The sequence below is a fragment of the Tursiops truncatus genome, chromosome X (assembly GCF_011762595.2).
Source record: "Tursiops truncatus isolate mTurTru1 chromosome X, mTurTru1.mat.Y, whole genome shotgun sequence".
In the NCBI taxonomy this organism is placed as follows: domain Eukaryota; kingdom Metazoa; phylum Chordata; class Mammalia; order Artiodactyla; family Delphinidae; genus Tursiops; species Tursiops truncatus.
In genome coordinates, this window is record NC_047055.1 from 96,912,302 (window position 1) to 96,934,498 (window position 22,197).

At 46.7% G+C, this 22,197-nt stretch overlaps 1 long non-coding RNA gene and 1 pseudogene across 1 annotated transcript in view; one reads left to right on the plus strand and one right to left on the minus strand.

The window, feature by feature from the left end:
- Positions 1 to 22,197, minus strand: part of LOC141277618 (uncharacterized) — a 101,974-nt gene that overhangs the window by 74,022 nt on the left and 5,755 nt on the right. The gene's annotated exons all lie outside the window — the stretch shown is intronic.
- LOC117310215 (ferritin heavy chain pseudogene) lies at positions 21,182 to 21,836 on the plus strand (annotated as a pseudogene).

Genomic DNA, 22,197 nt, shown 5'->3' on the forward strand with positions numbered 1-22,197 from the left:
GAAATGGTACCTTCAGGGGAGGGCTAAACCTGATGTCAAAGGCCTTTCCAAATGACAGGAGGATGTGGTTTCCCCCATGCTCAGCCCCTTGCCGGAGAGCCTCGAGAGGTGACAGCCCCCATCCCCACCCCACCCCGCTTTCTCCTCCTGTGGCTACTTGGGGAGCCCCTTGGGACCACCTGTCTGAAATGGACAGGGAGTCAGTGCTCTTCACCGAGGGCAGTGCCATCGCTGCATGCCATGCAGCTCGCTGGAGGGCTGCGTCATCCACCCGGCCTCGGGCACCTTTCTAGTCGAGGAGGACACTCCTGGCTCAGCCCAACTGGCAGAACCTGTAGCTGTTCACCCAGCCCTTAAGGAGGCCACCAAAAGGGGCCTTTCACAGCCTTCCGGGCTGTTGCTAACAGCCTTGCAGTTGGGTCTGGCCAATGGCTACGGGACAATTTTCTCATACAAGGCAAGGCCATCTGGGGCTCCAAGATACGCAAGGAACTAGCAGAATCCCCCATCCCTATCATCAGTTCTCACGTTTCTGCTCACGCTAACCACTCCACACCCGAGGCCATTTTAGGAATACTGCAGTCAGACCCCCTCACTCAGCCCTCCACTCTCTGCCCTGTAGATGCCTCAGGGTACCGACCCTTCTCCCCAGCTTGCGAAATGGACCCGCACAACCTCAGGTCATCGGGGAATTCGTGCCTTAACAACTCGTGCTCATGCGAGGGGACGCCCCCCTCTTCAGCGGCAGCCAAGGTGGTGATAGATGAGCGCGTTCTCTGCACCCAAACCGAACAACGGGGACCCACTCCCCCGGGGAGACCGACCATACTCCCGCTCTGCTGGGGCTTCCAGATAACCCATCACCATCACTGATACTTAACACGAGGCTTCCCTTGATGAACTCCGCCCACAATTCCTCCTCAAAACAGGTAATCTCTTTCCTTACTACCTTCAATGCTGCTCCCTTCAGATGGCCAAACACTGCTGACTCTGACCAGGGCACCCACTGTACCTCTCAGGACGTTCAACAGTGGGCTCTCCCACCCAACATTCTTCCAAACTTCCATCTAGGATCCCGCCCCCAGGTGGCTGGCCTCATCAAGCATCTTAATGACCTCCTTAAAGAGACACCACTTAAATTATTTGCAAGCAAGTGGTTCTCGAAATGGATGCAACTCTTGCCGCAGGCCCTCATCTTGCTTAATTCTCACCCCCTGAGCCTTTATACCCCTCATACCAATGATTACACAATTATCACACACCCTCCAAATGCCACTGCGGGTCGTTTCTGGCAGTCCTCAAGCTTTCACACTCTAGCACGACGCCCTTTACGTTTTGACCTCTGACTCCACTTCCCTATGCTGCTATGATTTTCTTTTTCATCATCTGACCATCCGCTTCCCTCTGATATAGCCTGATCGAGGGCAGAGAGTCCTATATGGTCCCCTCACCACTGAATGCCCCACAGGCCACAAGCCCACCAGGTCAGTGCGAGATCATCTCTTTGGAAATCCTGCCAACGGTGACGACTCTCCAAAAGCAGCCACCTCCACACCGGCCGCTCTCACCAAATACAGTGGCCACGAGAGCTGGCTGATGAAACTGAACGCCCCGGCTAATTTAGAGGAAGCAGAAGTCAGCGCCCCGGGACCAACCAGTGGCGCACTTTGGGTGTCTGAAAGAGGGAAAGGAACTCTGCTTGGTGGACGCAGGCCACATTTGGGGATGAGAACATGCCGAGCAAGCTGCAAGTCGTGGCCTGACCCCACGCCAGGCAAGGCGACCCAGTACTTTCCCCCACCAAGCAACCGCGCTCAGCCATTAAGCAATACACAGAGAGCTCATCCAGAAGGAACCTGACCCCAGCTCATTCGAACGTCAGCGCTCCATCTGCTGATGGCTATTCTTATTGCTTTGTACCGCCTGGGTGATAGGGTTACTGGTAGAGCCCTTGGGCCTAACCCTCACCCAGATAGAATGCTGTAAAAACACTGCTGCGGCCCACAGTAGCACCACAGGGTGGAAAAGCAGGGAATGTTGGCGAGCCCTGTTGGAAGGGCTCAGGCTAGTGTGCCACTGAGTCTGAGCGGCAAGGGGATCGCATCCCTTTATAGGCAAGGGGCCCACTGGAAGCAATGTCTAAATGACACTCGCCCAGTTTCAACATCAAACACTGCTACAAGCTAACTGGCCCTATGATTGCTCGTACATAAAACCCACCTGGGTACAGGGACTGTGCTCCCAGGATTTGTCCACTGATTGCCCTCACGGCTTGAGCCCAGGAATGCCTAAGGAGCACCCATAAGATCTCCCGTAGCCTGGGATATAAATGTGCCCAGAATCTTTATGTGCTTGGATGAGCTCCTCCGGGAAGGAAAGGACAGCATCCCACTCTGTTGCTAAAGGTGCCCTTGATGACCCCAGAGAGCTCTTAACCATTTGTTCCACTAGCAGCAGGCACCAGACGTGCAGCTCGGTCCTCGGGGAAGCCTCTAAGTTATATCAGGCTAGCCTATGCCCAGCGCATGATCAACACCCCAACTGCACAGCCACATGGGAGGATGCACCCGCCCCTGGGTGGCCACCACTCCAGAGGACCTCACCCCTGAGTGAGACAGACTCACTGCTGGAGAGGATACCATTCCAGACAATACCACCCCAGCCCAAGAGCTCACCACTGGAGATGCCTATGCGTCCTATACCAGACATGACACCCCAGGGCCGTGGCACCAGCTGGAGACCTAGCTGCTCACCCAGATGGCCCGACTTCCCAGTTTATATTGCGGAACGCTGCCATGGAGACTAAGACTTTCCAGAAACAGTGGAGTAAACGCAGTGCCCCGATGGCATCGGGGGATGACCTACTATGATATGATTTTGCAGAACTTGCTAGGTCCTTGCTGGCTGACCCTACCCTATACCAAGAGGCTCGCCAGACTGTGAGTTTGTCCCCCGCCGACAGCAGGACAGCGCTGTATCATATTTCCCCACGGAAGCAGGCCACAATGTGCGCTCCAAACCAGACAGCTCCCCGCCTACAAGTGACTGAAGGGTGTTAACGTCCTCACCACTAACTCAGATGCTTCAGCATCACAGGGGGGATTCTACCGTAAGCAGCTGAGTTAGTATTTTTTTTAATTTTTTTTTATTGTAATGCAAGTGCCTGACTTTAAGCTTTGGATTGCCTAGGCACCCACATCAAAGACAGCTATCTTGAATAAACACACTGCTGGCTACAGGACTAGAGGAAGAGTCAGGCGGCCCCGCCCCAGAAGCTTCCTTTGTTTCCGAGATCTCTGGTCCACTGAGGGAACTGACCACCTGACCACTTGTTTGTCCCTTCTGGCATTGTAATTCCCGCTCATATTTTAAATTCACCAATAAAGACTGAACCTGTGAACCCCTAGGCATCCCGTGCTAGACCCCAGTCAAAGAAGCCCAGGCCTGCACACGTACTCTTTCTACCCATGACCTCGCTGCGTGCTTCCACGCATGCCATGTGTCCTCCGGGACCTGTGAGTAATAAATCATGTTTTTTCTTCGAAGTTCTCTGATGGCTGTTACTGAAGTGTGTCTTGCAATCATAATAAGATCCGCAAGGTGGCGGGGGTGGGGGGTGGGGGGGAACGGCGGGTCCAATCACAATACTGGCTCCCAAAGGGGAAATGTCTGTGAGGGCTGCCTCAAGCAGTATGGCCCAGGTGAGTGCCCCAGGCATTTCTGGACGACAGCATCACTACTGAGAGGCTGAGCCCACCCCCAAGACTTCTGTTGTTTACCTTCCTCCTGGAGGGGTTCTTCCTCACCCCTCCTTGGGTCAAATGGATCCTTTGATAGCAGTCAGTAATCACAGGACCACAGCTAGACTACAACTCTCCACAAGAGAGTCACAGTCTCTGGCCACACGTGACAGAGGAATCATTTGAACTCCTTCTGCATGAAGAAGTACAACTGAGGTACTGGATTTTTGAACAACACGTGCTCAATCATAAAGTAACGGTCAGAAATGCACGGAGGACCAGGGATGATCCCCATCGCTCTTTGCGCTCGTTTCTCCAAGAAATGGGTCTGAGTCCATTGCTGGCCACTAAGTGCAGAACATGGGTGGTTTTCGGACATGTCAGCCCCACCCCTACCCCAGATTAAAAACTCAGGTGTGAAGATTTACCGTCCACATTTGAGAAGTGTGGTTTACTTACACCAAACAGGTACACAGAACCAGTAAGCAATTTGGGGGGATTTACGTGCATCAAACTGTGGAGAGAGGGAGACGGGTGGTGATCTTCACAAGACATCACCAAGTACAGTCTGGTTGGGAAGAAGCATACACACGTGTCAATGGTTATTTGGAGAATCGACCAAGGGACAGGAGTTTGGGAGAGAGGTGCTAAATAATTCTCTAGAAAACTGATTTTAGTCTACGTGGAAAGGCAGGCCAAGTCTCTGTTCTAACCCTAGGATGAAATATTGATTACCCCCATTGAAAGAGGATGAGAGATCACAAACTTCAGAGGAAATGTCACCTATCAATTAGACCAGCAGAATGTAAATCAAGAACAACCCAGCTGGAGGCGTTGGCCAGGAGGCACATGACAGGAGTGATGCCCAACTTCAACGCCCTCGTCCAGCCATGGTCAGGGGCTTGGCGGCCTGCTGAGGAAAAGTTTTGTTCCATCTCAAACTGTGGTCCTCCACAAATTTTCAAAAATTTACTTAAACTTCTTTCCTAGTAGAAGCTGAGCAAGAAAAGACTGTCCTGTATGGCCGCGTATGGGAAACCTGGCCTTGCTGAAGGTTAGGACTGTGCCGAGAAGGGGGGCAGGCGGGTAACTGAGCTGCTACAGAAGCAGAACAGCTGTTTGTCTGCACCTCTTTGTTCTCTCATTATGGAAACCTGGGAGAGGCCTCAAGAATCCACATGACAGTGTCCTGTGTATACCCCATTTTATTGACTGAGGTCACCAGGGGTGTAGCTGAGAGTCAGATCTGACTTTACTCCAGGTTCCACATCATCTTGCTCAAGAAGTTTATATCGCAGACTTCAGTTTCCTCGTGTGGGAGATGATAAAAACAATCCTCCCTCACAGAATCGCAAGGATTAGTGAGAAGGCAAGGAATCACCGGGTCTGGTGAGGACTCATCAAATCTTTCCCTGGGAATGGCACCCTGGTCCCCTTGGTTAGCCGGTGCTCACTGCGGCCAGGCTCCCGAACCCTGCCCTTCGTGGAGAGCGCTGCCCCAGGGCCTCCCGAGGCTGCGTTTGGGAGCTGAAGCCATTTTCCACCCCCACAGATGGCTCAAACTGGTTGTTCCAGGCCTTTCTGAGCCCACTGTTGTTGCTCCTTTCTCTCTCTCTACGCTTTTCCAAAGGCGAACAACTGCTCAGTGAATGAGGTGCTTAGCGCCCGGCGTGCTGTGTGGTGGAGAGGACACACACAGGTCTGGGACTCCCTCCAGCCTCCAGCCCTCACACTCCAATCGGGAAGGCTAACTGGTACAATCCCTGGACCATCTCCCTAGCTCCGCTGCCAGCTCTGGACCAGTATCCTCCTCTTCGGGGGAGCTGCCCCACACAAACACATCCTCCGGTTATGTGGTTCCGGGGCCGTCCCCCGTTCCTACGTGACCCTCATCTCCCTCACCACAGCTGACTGGTTCAGGAGTCAGCCAGTCCCACTCCCACCCCTTACGCCTCCTGTTGTCGGCTTGAGGCCGGCCACCTGAGGACCAGCCTGGGTTTCTTCCCCAGCACTGAGGGAAACGGAAAAACTTACTCCTTGTGCTTCATGGGTCTTTGAGGGATTTTTCATTCCACTCTCCATGAGGGAAAAAGGGAGCAGGACTGATACATATTATTGATGAATTTAGCAAAAGAAAGAAGAGCAAGATGATTTGGCTCTATCTAGACTTTTTAACTTTTGCATCTGCATTTCCACCAAGAGGAAATGCTATAAGCTTACAATGGCTTATAACCCGTAGTCAGCCAGAACTTCCTTTGGGTAACTAGTCAGGGTAGGCTCACTGCTGTCACAAATATCCCAAGTCTTGCTGGCCTAAGACAGTACATTTTTATTTTTTGTTCTTACCAAGATCCAGTGCACAGTGGTGCTGCAGGCGATGGGGTGATAGTCTCCTTGTGTCATTCAAAGGCTCAGGAAGGGAACCCATATGACAACAGGTTCGAGATAACCACAGACCCGCTCAGCAGAAGAGGAAGAAACAAAAGAGAACGACACGATCTATTACAGAAGAGATACACGAAAGTCTTCTAATGTCAGAAAATGCCAAGCTTTGGGCACTTGGGATGGTCCCTATCTTACCTACAAGCTCCACACCATGTACCCCAAATAGAAAAGACTCCCTGACACACTGAGCCCCTCCATTCACAGCAGAAGACTGTTAATGAAATGAGCGTCCCAACTGTAGATCAGATCCATGCCAGTTACCTTGGCTGATCACATGACTCCTTTACTCCCAAATACGAATGGACAAATGGTTGCCAGATACTTGAGGAAAGTGAAAGAGAAGATCATGATGAACAAACAGAACTATTTCTGGAGAAAAAAACAACTATAATACAGGAAACGGAAGAGAACATTACCAAAACTTACAAATTCATATTCTCAGAATTTTAAGGAAGACAGTGGATTTATAAAATGAGAACAGGGTGCTATAAGAGGGCGCAACTGGAGAACAAGAGAAAGCCCTTGGAAACAGAAATATTTTTGCAACGTTAAAAACGTAATAGATACCAGGTGCGCAGGTCAAAGTCACCCTGCCTCACCCCGGCTGTGATGGAACGTGAGTGCAGCGTTCCTGCCCCGCCAACGCCACGCGACCTCTTCCGGTAACAGGACCGCGAGCCCACCGCCTGACTCCCATAACGAACGCCATTTCCGGTCCACCCCAGAGCGGCCGCGCTCTTCGCTCCGAGGCAGCTACCGCAGGCCCCGCGGCTTCACCTTCACCTTGGCCTTCACGCCCGCCACGATGCCCTTGCCGTCCGCCACGCTGCCCGCGCCGCCCTCGCAGGTGCGCCAGAGCTACCACCCCGACTGCGAGGCCGCCATCAACAGCCATTTCAACCTGGAGTTCCACGCCTCCTTAATGTGCCTGACCACGGCCGTTTACCTCGACCGCGACGACGTGGCCTTGAAGCACTTCAGCTGGTTCTTCGTGCGCCGCTCCCTCCAGCACAGCGGTTGGGCCCGGCGCCTGATGCGCCTGCAGAACCAGCGCGGGAGCCGCATCCACTTCCAAGACATCAGGAGACCAGTCAGTATCGAGTGGAAGAGCGGCCTCAAGGCCATGAAGTGCACCTTGTTCCTGGAGAAGTTCGTGAATCGCAGCCTGCGCCACCTGCACCAGCTGGCCATCGACAAGAGGGACCCCAACCTGCACCGCTTCCTGGCAACTCACTACCTCAGCCAGCAGGTGGCGTTCATCAGCGAGCTGGAGGGTCATGTCACCACCCTGAGCATGATGGGGGCCCCGGACGTCGACCTGGCAGGGTCCCTCTTTGACAAGCTCACCCTGGGCGACAGTGACAAGAACTGAGCGTGGACTGGACTTCCCCAGAGCCACGGGGTGACCAGAGCGCTGGTCATCGTGCCTGCCATGCACACGGCAATAGTGCCATTGCAGAAGAAGTTCACTTAAGTTTTTTTCTTCCAGCTTTGCCACTTCTTCCAATAAACTTATTTGGGTCCTAAAGAAATAAAGGTCTCTCCTTGGTTCCTGTGTGCAAATCGCTCACTTTTTAAAACAGGTATCCAGGAGGCTCTCCACCCACCCATGCCCCACCCACATGCCACTCAGGATCTCCACAGAGGGAGGGAGAAGGCATTCCATGGGGCCCTGGAGAGTGCAAAATCCATCTTCCCCTTATAAACAGTGTGGGTATATAGGGGTGGTGAGGTGAGGCGCTGCTGAATGCGGGTGCCTGCGAATAGCAGGAGTATAAAAACGCGGTATAAAAATCACAGTAGTGTGGCTTCTGGAGGAAGAATGAAGGGAATGGGGTGGGACAGGGATTAAAATAAAGGGTCCTTAAAACTTTACCTGAAAACTTCGAGTTTACTAAAATATGCAAATGTTAGTGTCTGTTGATTCTGGGAAGCAAGATGGAGACCCCAGAAGCCGGCTTGGCAGGGTCCCTCTTTGACAAGCTCACCCTGAGCAAGTGATAATGGTAACTGAGCCTCAGGCTGGCCTGCACACAAACACAGGGGTGACTCCCTCGTCACCATGCTGGACATGCATATTGCCCTTACAACACATGCAAATGTAGGCTTTTTACTGTACTCTTTCTTCCATTAAGGTAACATGGTACCACAAACCCCAAATTACTCAACAGAAGGACTGAAAAATATAAGGTCCCGGCTGAAGGTCACTTTGTGATATTGAATATCAAGTAGAATAAAGCTCTCTGAATGTTAAGCCACGTTACTCTGACTCTGGCTGCTGTGAAGAATGTAGAGGATGAGGAGAGTTGAAGCTGAACGGCCAGTTAAGAGATCACTGTAGCAGGCCCAGAGAGACAATGGTGGCTTGAACTGCGTGTTGGTAGAGGAAATGAAGAGATGCAGACAAATTGCAGATGACCTGGATGAGTCTACAGGATCTGCTATATGGACCAGAGGTGAGGAATGGGAAAGGACAAAAATAATCTAGGCTCAAGTTTGGATCTGAACACCCTGGCTGCTGGTCGTGCTATTTATTAAGCTGGGCGTATTTGCAGGGGGACTCGAGGAGCTGGGAAGGCATGTCATGTAAAATCTGAGGTGCCTATTAGATACCCAAGTGGAACTGTCATGCAGGTAGCCAGAAAAATGAATCTGGAGCTCAGGGGGGATGTCAGGTTTGGAAAAATACATATGGGACATATTAGCCTATATATACATACATGGGTTGAGGTCACGGAGTAGATAGAAGCTCACCAGAAAGGAAGTAGAGAGATGATGGCACAGGCGGCCCCAAACCCAGAGCAGCCAGCACTCAGAGGATGGGATGAGACACTGGAACACCTAGAGAGCCGCTGGTCCCGCTTGGACCATTGCCTCATTCCAGACTGTGGCCACCTGTGTCTGCTCAGCGATTATCTCAAAAGCAGCCTGTTCTTAATCTCAGCGTGGTCTCTGGTTTCTCCTTTCTAGACGTGGAGAGGCGTTAGCCTATTACCTTGTCTTCTTGACTATAGGTAGAAAGACAATTATTTCCCAGTAAAAGGATTTCCCAAGGAAACGACAGACCTGCTTTTCTATGTTTGGTTTTTGGTTTTTTTTCCGTTCCCCTTTTACAACTCTTCCCCTCTCTCAGTCCATTCTCTATTTCAGCAGATGAAATCTGTTCCCATGTAAACCCTAAGGTTGTCTAGGTCTGAGAAAAAATACTCAAAACATATAATTTCTTCTGTGTCCTGTATAGTTTACAAGGGTCAGAGTTAGAAATTTTCAGACTTCGTATCCTATATTCAAAGACACATGAGTAGCTTGAGTCATTTTAGAGTTAACTAGATTGTTTTAACATTTACTGAAATATGAACAAGTGTAGCTAAGGAGTAATTTCTTTCTACATTTCCCTATAACTCTGCTTCAATACTTTCTTAAAAATGAGGATTATGGTCCTTTGAGTTTAGTTTCCAGAAAATGGTGTTGAATGGTATTTCCCCCTTTACTCTTTTTAGTCAAACTTGTTTTTTTCACTCTTTCTCTGTCTGCTTTGAGGTCCCTGCTCTCTCTCTGATACAGTCTCAATACATACATACATATATATATATACACATATATATATGTATACATATATATATATAAACTGTTCTCCTCTAGATATGAGGAAGCACAGGCTGAGCAGCTGTTCATCAGTGTTTACAGCTATAAATTGACTGAAGATCCTTCTTACTCTCCTGTTTTGGAGAAGCAGTTCGGTGTCTTGGATCCTTCACCACAGGGTGACTCGATCAAATCCCAGTTTCGCCACTTACGAAATTGGGGGAAATTGGGCATGTTATTTCATTTCTCTGCGTCTCAGTTTCCTCATATGTAAAAGAGGGATAATAAAAGTGTCAACCCCATTGCAGAAAATATTTGCGAATGATGCGACTGACAAGGGCTTAATATTCAAAATATACAAACAGCTCATACAAGTCAGTAACAAAAACAACAAACAACCCTATCAAAAAATGGGCAGAAGACATTTCTCCAAAGAAGACATACAGATGGCCAAGAAGCACATGAAAAGATGCTCAACATCACTAATTCTTAGAGAAATGCAAATCAAAACTACAATGAGGTCTCACCTCCCACCAGTTAGAATGGGCATCATCAGACAATCTACAAAGAACAAAGGCTGGAGAGGGTGTGGAGAAAAGGGAACACTCCTACACTGTTGGTGGGAATGTACATTGATGCAGCCACTGTGGAGAACAGTCTGGAGGTTTCTTAAAAAACGAAAAATAGAGCTACAGCATGATCCAGCAATCCCACTCCTGGGCATATATCTGTACAAAACTATAATTCGTAAAGATACATGCACCCCAGTGTTCATAGCAGCACTATTTAGAACAGCCAAGACATGGAAGCAACCTAAGTGGCCATCAACAGATGAGTGGATCAAGAAGATGTGGTATATATGTATACAATGGACTATTACTCACCCATAAAAAAGAATGAAATAATGCCATTTGCAGCAACACGGATGGACCTAGAGATTATCATACTAAGTGAAGTTAAGTCAGACAGAGAAAGACAAATGTCATATGATATCACTTATATGTGGAACCTAAAATCAGATATTAGCTACCTTTAAATAATATTTTTGAAAACATCATAATGATTAATAAAAGGCAACTGGAGTTGAACAGACATGTTTAATGTTTTAGTGTCTGGAAACCAAAGGACTCACTCAAACGTTATGATGAAAATGCTTTACATGTATCCTCAAAATATCTTTTGTCTGGGAGGCATACATATCTGTTGGTTTTTAAATTCATATGACAAGTGCGTTTCTAAAGCAGTATGTAGCCAAGGCTATAAAAGGCTAACACATTGTATAGAAATGTCAAATAACACTGAACACAGCAGACAGATTCCTATACTGGCAGACAGGCAAAGAGATACTCTTGAAGAAAACAATTTAAAATTGCTCTCTTTTGACTGCATATCTAACTGCATGTCAATGTTAAGTCTCCATGAGACAGACACCTGTGAGCTTCAATTTCACATAGGCAGAATAGCAAGAAAATATCAGAAAATGTGGATGGATAAATATATAAGTATATTTATAAACATATCTTTAAAATATAGGAACAGTCAAAGTGGAATATTTTAATTAGGCAGCCCATGAAGAAAGGTAACTGCAATAGATTTTTTTATTGAGGTATCATTAGCATAACATTATATTAGTTTCAGGTGTACAAGATAATAACTCGATATTTGTATATACTGCAAAGTGATCACCGTAGTTAAGCCCAGTTAACATCTGTCACCACACATATTCACAGTTTTTTCTTGTGATGAGAATATTCCACATCCCTGCAATGGATTCTGATGCAAAGTTGGGAAAAACAAAACAAAACAAAAGTTTTGGATTCCCAGCTAAGAGAAGCAAAGCAAATTATAAAGGAAAAATCCTAATTAAGGTCTATGACTGAGACCAAGAACTGGAATAAATGCATAATGTTTCAGCATCAATGATAATGACAGCCAGAGTTCATTTCATTTAAAAACCTAGTACCAAGGTATAGTAAGAGGCAGCATAATTTTGAAACTAGGAGCAGATTCTGGAATTGGATCACCTATGTGTGAATCTCTGCCCATGTTAGCTGTGTGAGCTTGGGCAAGTTACTTAACCTCTCTGTGCCTTAGTTTCTTTATCTGTATAATGTGGATCACAGCAATATTCTACCTCACAGAGGTATTATCAGGATTAAATAATTTAATGTGCACAGAGGACTTAGTATAGAATCTGACACATAATTACTACTTGATAATTGTTAGTTAGCTAGTTTTAAAATACCGTGTTTACTAAGAATCTTTAATTTTAGCTATTTAAATAGGAATTTCCATCTTTGGAAAAAAATGTCTTCAATAAACTACTCTTGCAGTAAAAGGCTATTAGTCAAACCACATGACATAATGAAAGTCACTCCCACCTATAGCTTTCATTAATTGCAGAAAAAATACCTAGTGAAAATAGTTTAAAATTTTAGTAATTATCTTCAAAATAATATATCTTCAAAATATAACGATATAACTTTTCTAGGATAGTCACTGCAAAGAGCTATGGAAATAAATAAATAAATAAATAAATGAACGAATGAATGAATGAATGAGTAGGCCTAAAGGAGCTCCATCTCTGCATCAGCTTTGGTGGTTTATGGAATGGAATGTGGACAACAAAGAAAGGCGATCTGAATACTGCTGTTGTAGGCACACACTTTGTAATCATTATGAGCAACCGCCATGTATTAAATACTTATGAAAGGCCCTAGAGATACAAAAATGTTATTAGACACTTGCCCTGTCCTCAAGAGCAAAGCAGTCTAGATGTGGAAACAAAACACACACATACACACATAATAGCTTCCATGAGCAGTGCAGAGCTAGTGGAACTTAAGCTACTACAAGAGTGTTGTCATGAACAGCAATGGAACTGGCTTTCACTCATCTCCATGTAACATTTGAACAGAATATAAGGGAATATGTCCATCTATTTTTCCTCATTTCCTCTTTATTATACATCTATAAGGTAGTCTTAGCCCTATTTCATAGAAGGAATTGAGATTCAGAGACATTAAGTAATTGATCATGGACACTTAAACAAAAATGGAAGAGCTGAAATACGAAACCTGATCTACACTATAACATTATGGATGTCGTATATGTTAACAACAAGAATGAAACTGATGGCTGAATTGTCCTGGGCAAAGTTCTCTGTAGGATCCATGATAGATGCATTACAAACCTATACACTTCTCTTAGGGTCATAAGACTATAGCATTGCTGATTTATTTCCCAGTGAAAACAATTGCACACATGCACACATCGAGTAAAAAACACTGCTGCCATCCCCTAGTAAGACAGTAACAGGAATGACGTGACACTAAAATGACTTACAGATTCATTCCACATATGATATACTTCCTCTACACTGACCTTCCCTTTTTTGAACACGGGAGGTTGCAATCATTGAGTTTTACGTACCTGCAGGTCCAATGTGCAGTGTTTATGGATTAGCTGAATACAACATGCCTCTGAATGTGAGCTATTCAGCCTTTGCCTGTTCTCTGTTCCCTTACTAACCTATCCTTTCACACTCAGTTGTATGTGTTCACTGCCAGGAATCGGATTAACCGTTGAACAGCTCCAAGTACAGGGGGTCTTCCCTACCATTCTGGCATCAGGAGACAGTAGTAGTTTACCTCAAGTAGTGAAAAGGACACATGGAACTGGAATAAAGAAGACATGAGTTCGAATCTCAGCTACACTCTGAACTAGCTGTATAAACATAGGTTACTCAACTTCTCTGAGCTTCAGTTTTCACATCCGTAAATCAGGAATAATGATATTTGCCTCCCTGAACTTTGAACAGAATGCTGTATATTGAATACCTCTCTATGCACCAAGTACTCGAAAAGAGCTGATTTACTTTCTCATCTTCTTTATGGTTAGATAATGTGACAGCAATCATTGTAATCACATGAAGTTGTATTTCAAGAGCATGACTTCACCAAAAATATATAGATTAAAATGGCATGTTATGTTGCTGTTTTAATGAATGGCACATTGAACATAAGAAGCAAATCACATCTTATAAATGGACAAAAGTTCAAATGATTTCTTGGATAACAAAAAGCTTCACCACCAAATACACAAATATTTGTTCTTATGATCACTGTCATGTTTTTGTTCAGTTCTGAATATCCAGTTTCTCTGCAAGAAATTTACAAGTTGTCCTATGAATTGTTTTCAGAAGGGACATAATGCAATTGGTGATCAGAATACATAAGAATTGAAGATAAATTAATTGGGAAACTTGGGATCATTGTTAAAATGAACTTGTGTGGTAATATCTTTCTGACTTTTAAGCAGGAAATTTTTGTCACTGATACTTTTTACTTATGGGCTAGTATTTGCTCTGAAAACAAAGTACTTGCCTGTAAAAAGAAACTACTTAATGACACACAATTGTGTATGAAAATATCAGATTTAACAGACATGTGCTAGTTATCATGTTAGGGTTTTTTTGCAACATATGATATCTTATTTCTCATTTTATCCTCACAAAAGTGAATGAAGCAAAAATTATCCCTATTTTACAAAAGAAGAGACTGAATTCAGAGAAGCTAAGCTATTTGCTCATAGACACTTAGTGAGTTTCTGGCAGTGCCAGAGTTTAACCCCAGAGATTCAAACGTCAAGCACAGCATCCTTTACATTCTACGACTACTGCTATGAAAATCAGAAATGCTGTACTGGGTCAGATCAGTGATTTATTCAGCTCTCAATGCCGGTGCTGGGAGTTACAGTATAACATGGAGGCCAGGGTAAAAAGCTGGTACTCCAGGACAGAGATCAGTCCCGGGAATCAAAAGTCAGAAGGCATACCTGATTGAGCATTTGAGAAAACTTAGTGAATTACACCAGGCAAGCACACACATATCTGAAACACACAGGACAAAGCATGACAGGCCAGACCAAGCAAAGATATGGGAACTAGAAAGGCCTAAATCCTAGAGACTAAGGCAAATATGCAGGAATCTGGAAATTCACAGAAACCAAAGGGCCTGGCTCAGTATTTAGGAGAACAGACAGATGGTACCAATAACAAGGCAGGTTCAAAACCAATGCAGCCCATTTCCTGGCCAGGTAGCTTCTTACACACTTTAACCAGGACGACAGATAGTTGTTGAAAGAGCCTCTCTCTCTAATACTGATCTCAAAGAACAGTTTGAAAGCTTTAAAGCGTATTCTATCTTTCCTATCTAATGCCAATCAAACTCTTTTTTTAATCTACAAAACATAGGGTGAAAAAAACAATCAAACATTTAGACTTCTATTGGTTGCACAAAGACCACTAGAGGAAAGAATTAAAAAGCACACATTTATAGGATATTCTGAAGCATTTTTGAAAAATCACAAAGCTTGCATTTATGCTCAGAGATGATTAGGCAAAAGGCATTTCAGGATGCTGGGAAAAATCGGCCCTTAACAAAAGGTACTTGTCTCTAAAGGAATAATAGCTAAAACGCCTTCAGCTTATTATATTGAGAGCACAGACAATGACATCATAGAAACAGCATAAATCACAAAGCACTTACTGCTTAATGTCATCATATGGAAGCACATTTTGCTGAGGTACATATAATGGATGGGAACACTTTCTCCTTAATTACATGTGTCACAGGGACAACACGCACTATGAGAGATGCTGATCAGTGAATCTCAATGGAGCTCAATCTGCCCATTTCTCAGAGCCACGTCTTTGAAGTATACTTGATAAAATAAAAGTACTTAGTCTTTTGTCCATGTCATAATCAGAGATGCCTCGTACCCTCCCCTGATATAAAATATATGGCTAGGTTAGGTGGGGCAACCTAGCCAAATGCATTTATATCTCAAAATTCACATTTCTTGGGTCTTTGTTTAGAATAGCACACCCTAAATGCCAACTCCTTACCCAGGCTTTCCTTCCACTAAGGCTTGGGCTCTGAGCATACTCAAACTGCCTTTTCCATGTCCAAGTCAGCATGGCTCTTGAGCTTACAACAAAAACAACAAGCATAACAGCTACTAATTACTGAGCAGTTACTATATGTCAAGCATTGTGCTATGCGCTTTATCTCATAGAAATAAAGGCAGTGTTCTTGCCGCTGTCAAAGGCCAACCCCTCCATTTATGCTCTGGATTCTATCTCCTCCTGTTTTCTCTTCCTTGATCGCTCCTTCTCTAACAGATCACCTCTGCTGACATATGAACATGTGCTAGAATTTTCGATATTTTAAAAAAGAGATCCTTCCTTGATGACACATCCAGCTATCATCCTCATTAGTCTAATGCTTCTTCATAACCAAACTTCTCAAAAGGGTCCAATTCAATGGATATTTCTGCCCTCATTTTATACAGTTGACAATGCCCTCCTTCTTGAAACCTACTTAAAAGGTAGGTTTCCTTCTTTTATTTTTGCCATACCTCGTCATCTCCTTCACTGGTTCTTCATTAGCCATACCCCCAGAGACTGATCCTGGACACCCTCATTCCTTCTCTTTCTAAATTCTCTCTCTAGGTTATGTCATCCAGTGTCATAATCTTAAAACTACAGTATACTGACTACTCTCAAAAGTATATCCCTGGTCCATAATTCTGTGAACCCCAGACCTGTAGAAAAACTGCCTATTTGAAACTTTTATATTCATATTCCACAGGCACCTCACATTCACATCAAAAACTAAACTTTGCCATTCCCCAAACTTATGCCCAAGTCTACTCCTCTCCCGGTTTTCTCCATCTCAATAAATGGTACCACTACAGAACCAGTTGCTGAAGCTAGAGACCAAGGTATCATCCTTTATCTCAATCTCTACATCTATCATCTTTACTTATTTATTTATTAGTAGTAGTGTTAACAACACTTGTATCAATAATAAGAGGAGATAGCCTTCTTGAACGCCTAGTATGTGCCAGGCACTGTGCTAAGTGTTATAGCGTATTAATTCATTTAATCCTCACACCAAGCTTTTGAGGTATGTACTATTGTTATTCCCACTTTATAAATGAGAAGACTGGAGCCACAAGATGAAATAAGTTGCCTGAAGCCACACATCTGTTAAATGATAAAGCTTGGATTTGAAACCAAGGCATCAGGCTCCGGAATCCATCCTTTTAGCCACTACACTAGGCTGCCCTATTTCAGTTTGATTTACAATGTGCCTCTGTATTTATTATATGTTTTGGATGGGCAGCTGCCCACTTGCTTAGGGAAAACAGCCTTCAATGACAATCTCCCTGTGATTCAGTTAACCTTCGAAGATATACATTACTACATACGTAGAAAGTTAAGCTCAAAAAGGTAAAGTTTATATTGCGGAACACTGCCACGGAGACTAAGACTTCCCAGAAACAGTAGAGTAAACGCATTGCCCTGATGGCATCGGGGGATGACCTACTATGATATGATTTTGCAGAACTTGCTAGGTCCTTGCTGGCTGACCCTACCCTATACCAAGAGGCTCGCCAGACTGTGAGTTTGTCCCCCGCCGACAGCAGGACAGCGCTGTATCATATTTCCCCACGGAAGCAGGCCACAATGTGCGCTCCAAACCAGACAGCTCCCCGCCTACAAGTGACTGAAGGGTGTTAACGTCCTCACCACTAACTCAGATGCTTCAGCATCACAGGGGGGATTCTACTATAAGCAGCTGAGTTAGTATTTTTTTTTATTGTAATGCAAGTGCCTGACCTTAAGCTTCGGATTGCCTAGGCACCCACATCAAAGACAGCTATCTTGAATAAACACACTGCCAGCTACAGGACTAGAGGAAGAGTCAGGCGGCCCCGCCCCAGAAGCTTCCTTTGTTTCGGAGATCTCTGGTCGACTTAGGGAACTGACCATCTGACCACTTGTTTTTCCCTTCTGGCATTGTAATTCCCGCTCATGTTTTAAATTCACCAATAAAGACTGAACCTGTGAACCCCTAGGCATCCCGTGCTAGACCCAAGTCAAAGAAGCCCAGGCCTGCACACGTACTCTTTCTACCCATGACCTCGCTGCGTGCTTCCACGCATGCCATGTGTCCTCCAGGACCTGTGAGTAATAAATCATGTTTTTTCTTCAAAGTTCTCTGATGGCTGTTACTGAAGTGTGTCTTGCAATCATAATAAGATCCGCAAGGTGGCGGGGGTGGGGGGTGGGGGGGAACGGCGGGTCCAATCACAATACTGGCTCCCAAAGGGGAAATGTCTGTGAGGGCTGCCTCAAGCAGTATGGCCCAGGTGAGTGCCCCAGGCATTTCTGGACAATAGCATCACTACTGAGAGGCTGAGCCCACCCCCAAGACTTCTGTTGTTTACCTTCCTCCTGGAGGGGTTCTTCCTCACCCCTCCTTGGGTCAAATGGATCCTTTGATACGCAGTCAGTAACCACAGGACCACAGCTAGACTACAACTCTCCACAAGAGAGTCACAGTCTCTGGCCACACGTGACAGACGAATCATTTGAACTCCTTCTGCATGAAGAAGTACAACTGAGGTACTGGATTTTTGAACAACACGTGCTCAATCATAAAGTAACGGTCAGAAATGCACGGAGGACCAGGGATGATCCCCATCGCTCTTTGCGCTCGTTTCTCCAAGAAATGGGTCTGAGTCCATTGCTGGCCACTAAGTGCAGAACATGGGTGGTTTTCGGACATGTCAGCCCCACCCCTACCCCAGATTAAAAACTCAGGTGTGAAGATTTACCGTCCACATTTGAGAAGTGTGGTTTACTTACACCAAAGAGGTACACAGAACCAGTAAGCAATTTGGGGGGATTTACGTGCATCAAACTGTGGAGAGAGGGAGACGGGTGGTGATCTTCACAAGACCTCACCAAGTACAGTCTGGTTGGGAAGAAGCATACACACGTGTCAATGGTTATTTGGAGAATCGACCAAGGGACAGGAGTTTGGGAGAGAGGTGCTAAATAATTCTCTAGAAAACTGATTTTAGTCTATGTGGACAGGCAGGCCAAGTCTCTGTCCTAACCCTAGGATGAAATATTGATTACCCCCATTGAAAGAGGATGAGAGATCACAAACTTCAGAGGAGATGTCACCTATCAATTAGACCAGCAGAATGTAAATCAAGAACAACCCCGCTGGAGGCGTTGGCCAGGAGGCACATGACAGGAGTGATGCCCAACTTCAACGCCCTCGTCCGGCCATGGTCAGGGGCTTGGCGGCCTGCTGAGGAAAAGTTCTGTTCCATCTCAAACTGTGGTCCTTCACAAATTTTCAAAAATTTACTTAAACTTCTTTCCTAGTAGAAGCTGAGCAAGAAGAGACTGTCCTGTATGGCCGCGTATGGGAAACCTGGCCTTGCTGAAGGTTAGGACTGTGCCGAGAAGGGGGGCAGGCGGGTAACTGAGCTGCTACAGAAGCAGAACAGCTGTTTGTCTGCACCTCTTTGTTCTCTCATTATGGAAACCTGGGAGAGGCCTCAAGAATCCACATGACAGTGTCCTGTGTATACCCCATTTTATTGACTGAGGTCACCAGGGGTGTAGCTGAGAGTCAGATCTGACTTTACTCCAGGTTCCACATCATCTTGCTCAAGAAGTTTATATCGCAGACTTCAGTTTCCTCGTGTGGGAGATGATAAACAATCCTCCCTCACAGAATCGCGAGGATTAGTGAGAAGGCAGGGAATCACCGGGTCTGGTGAGGACTCATCAAATCTTTCCCTGGGAATGGCGCCCTGGTCCCCTTGGTTAGCCGGTGCTCACTGCGGCCAGGCTCCCGAACCCTGCCCTTCGTGGAGAGCGCTGCCCCAGGGCCTCCCGAGGCTGCGTTTGGGAGCTGAAGCCATTTTCCACCCCCACAGATGGCTCAAACTGGTTGTTCCAGGCCTTTCTGAGCCCACTGTTGTTGCTCCTTTCTCTCTCTCTACGCTTTTCCAAAGGCGAACAACTGCTCAGTGAATGAGGTGCTTAGCGCCCGGCGTGCTGTGTGGTGGAGAGGACACACACAGGTCTGGTACTCCCTCCAGCCTCCAGCCCTCACACTCCAATCGGGAAGGCTAACTGGTACAATCCCTGGACCATCTCCCTAGCTCCGCTGCCAGCTCTGGACCAGTATCCTCCTCTTCGGGGGAGCTGCCCCACACAAACACATCCTCCGGTTATGTGGTTCTGGGGCCGTCCCCCGTTCCTACGTGACCCACATCTCCCTCACCACAGCTGACTGGTTCAGGAGTCAGCCAGTCCCACTCCCACCCCTTACGCCTCCTGTTGTCGGCTTGAGGCCGGCCACCTGAGGACCAGCCTGGGTTTCTTCCCCAGCACTGAGGGAAACGGAAAAACTTACTCCTTGTGCTTCATGGGTCTTTGAGGGATTTTTCATTCCACTCTCCATGAGGGAAAAAGGGAGCAGGACTGATACATATTATTGATGAATTTAGCAAAAGAAAGAAGAGCAAGATGATTTGGCTCTATCTAGACTTTTTAACTTTTGCATCTGCATTTCCACCAAGAGGAAATGCTATAAGCTTACAATGGCTTATAACCCGTAGTCAGCCAGAACTTCCTTTGGGTAACTAGTCAGGGTAGGCTCACTGCTGTCACAAATATCCCAAGTCTTGCTGGCCTAAGACAGTACATTTTTATTTTTTGTTCTTACCAAGATCCAGTGCACAGTGGTGCTGCAGGCGATGGGGTGATAGTCTCCTTGTGTCATTCAAAGGCTCAGGAAGGGAACCCATATGACAACAGGTTCGAGATAACCACAGACCCGCTCAGCAGAAGAGGAAGAAACAAAAGAGAACGACACGATCTATTACAGAAGAGATACACGAAAGTCTTCTAATGTCAGAAAATGCCAAGCTTTGGGCACTTGGGATGGTCCCTATCTTACCTACAAGCTCCACACCATGTACCCCAAATAGAAAAGACTCCCTAACTGACACACTGAGCCCCTCCATTCACAGCAGAAGACTGTTAGTGAAATGGCGTCCCAACTGTAGATCAGATCCATGCCAGTTACCTTGGCTGATCACATGACTCCTTTACTCCCAAATACGAATGGACAAATGGTTGCCAGATACTTGAGGAAAGTGAAAGAGAAGATCATGATGAACAAACAGAACTATTTCTGGAGAAAAAAACAACTATAATACAGGAAACGGAAGAGAACATTACCAAAACTTACAAATTCATATTCTCAGAATTTTAAGGAAGACAGTGGATTTATAAAATGAGAACAGGGTGCTATAAGAGGGCGCAACTGGAGAACAAGAGAAAGCCCTTGGAAACAGAAATATTTTTGCAACGTTAAAAACGTAATAGATACCAGGTGCGTACGTCAAAGTCACCCTGCCTCACCCAGCCTGTGACGCAACGTGCGTGCAGCGTTTGTGCCCCGCCAACGCCACGCGACCTCTCCCGGTAACAGGACCAGGAGCCCACCGCCTGACTCCCAAAACGAACACCATTTCCGGTCCACCCCAGAGCGGCCGCCCTCTTCGCTCCGAGGCAGCTACCGCAGGCCCCGCGGCTTCACCTTCACGCCCGCCACGATGCCCTTGCTGTCCACCTTGCTGCCCGCGCCGCCCTCGCAGGTGCGCCAGAACTACCACCCCGAGTGCGAGGCCGCTGTCAACAGCCATTTCACCCTGGAGTTCCACGCGTCCTTCGTGTGCCTGGCCACGGCCCTTTACCTCGACCGCGACGACGTGGCCTTGAAGCACTTCACCCGGTTCTTCCTGCGCCGCTCCCGCGAGCACAGCATGCGGGCCCGGTGCCTGATGCGCCTGCAGAACCAGCGCGGGGGCTGCCTCGACTTCCAAGACATCAGGAGCCCAGTCAGTGTCAACTGGAAGAGCGGCCTCAAGGCCATGAAGTGCACCTTGTTCCTGGAAAAGCTCATGAACCACAGCCTGCTCCACCTGTACCAGCTGGCCATCGACAAGAGCGACCCCCACCTGCACCGCTTCCTGGCAACTCACTACCCCAGCCAGCAGGTGGCGTTCGTCAGCGAGCTGGAGGGTCATGTCACCAGCCTGAGCATGATGGGGGCCCCGGACGTCGACCTGGCAGGGTCCCTCTTTGACAAGCTCACCCTGGGCGACAACGACAAGAACTGAGCGTGGACTGGACTTCCCCAGAGCCACGGGGTGACCAGAGCGCTGGTCACCGTGCCTGCCATGCACACGGCAATAGTGCCATTGCAGAAGAAGTTCACTTAAGTTTTTTTCTTCCAGCTTTGCCACTTCTTCCAATAAACTTATTTGGGTCCTAAAGAAATAAAGGTCTCTCCTTGGTTCCTGTGTGCAAATCGCTCACTTTTTAAAACAGGTATCCAGGAGGCTCTCCACCCACCCATGCCCCACCCACATGCCGCTCAGGATCTCCACAGAGGGAGGGAGAAGGCATTCCATGGGGCCCTGGAGAGTGCAAAATCCATCTTCCCCTTATAAACAGTGTGGGTATATAGGGGTGGTGAGG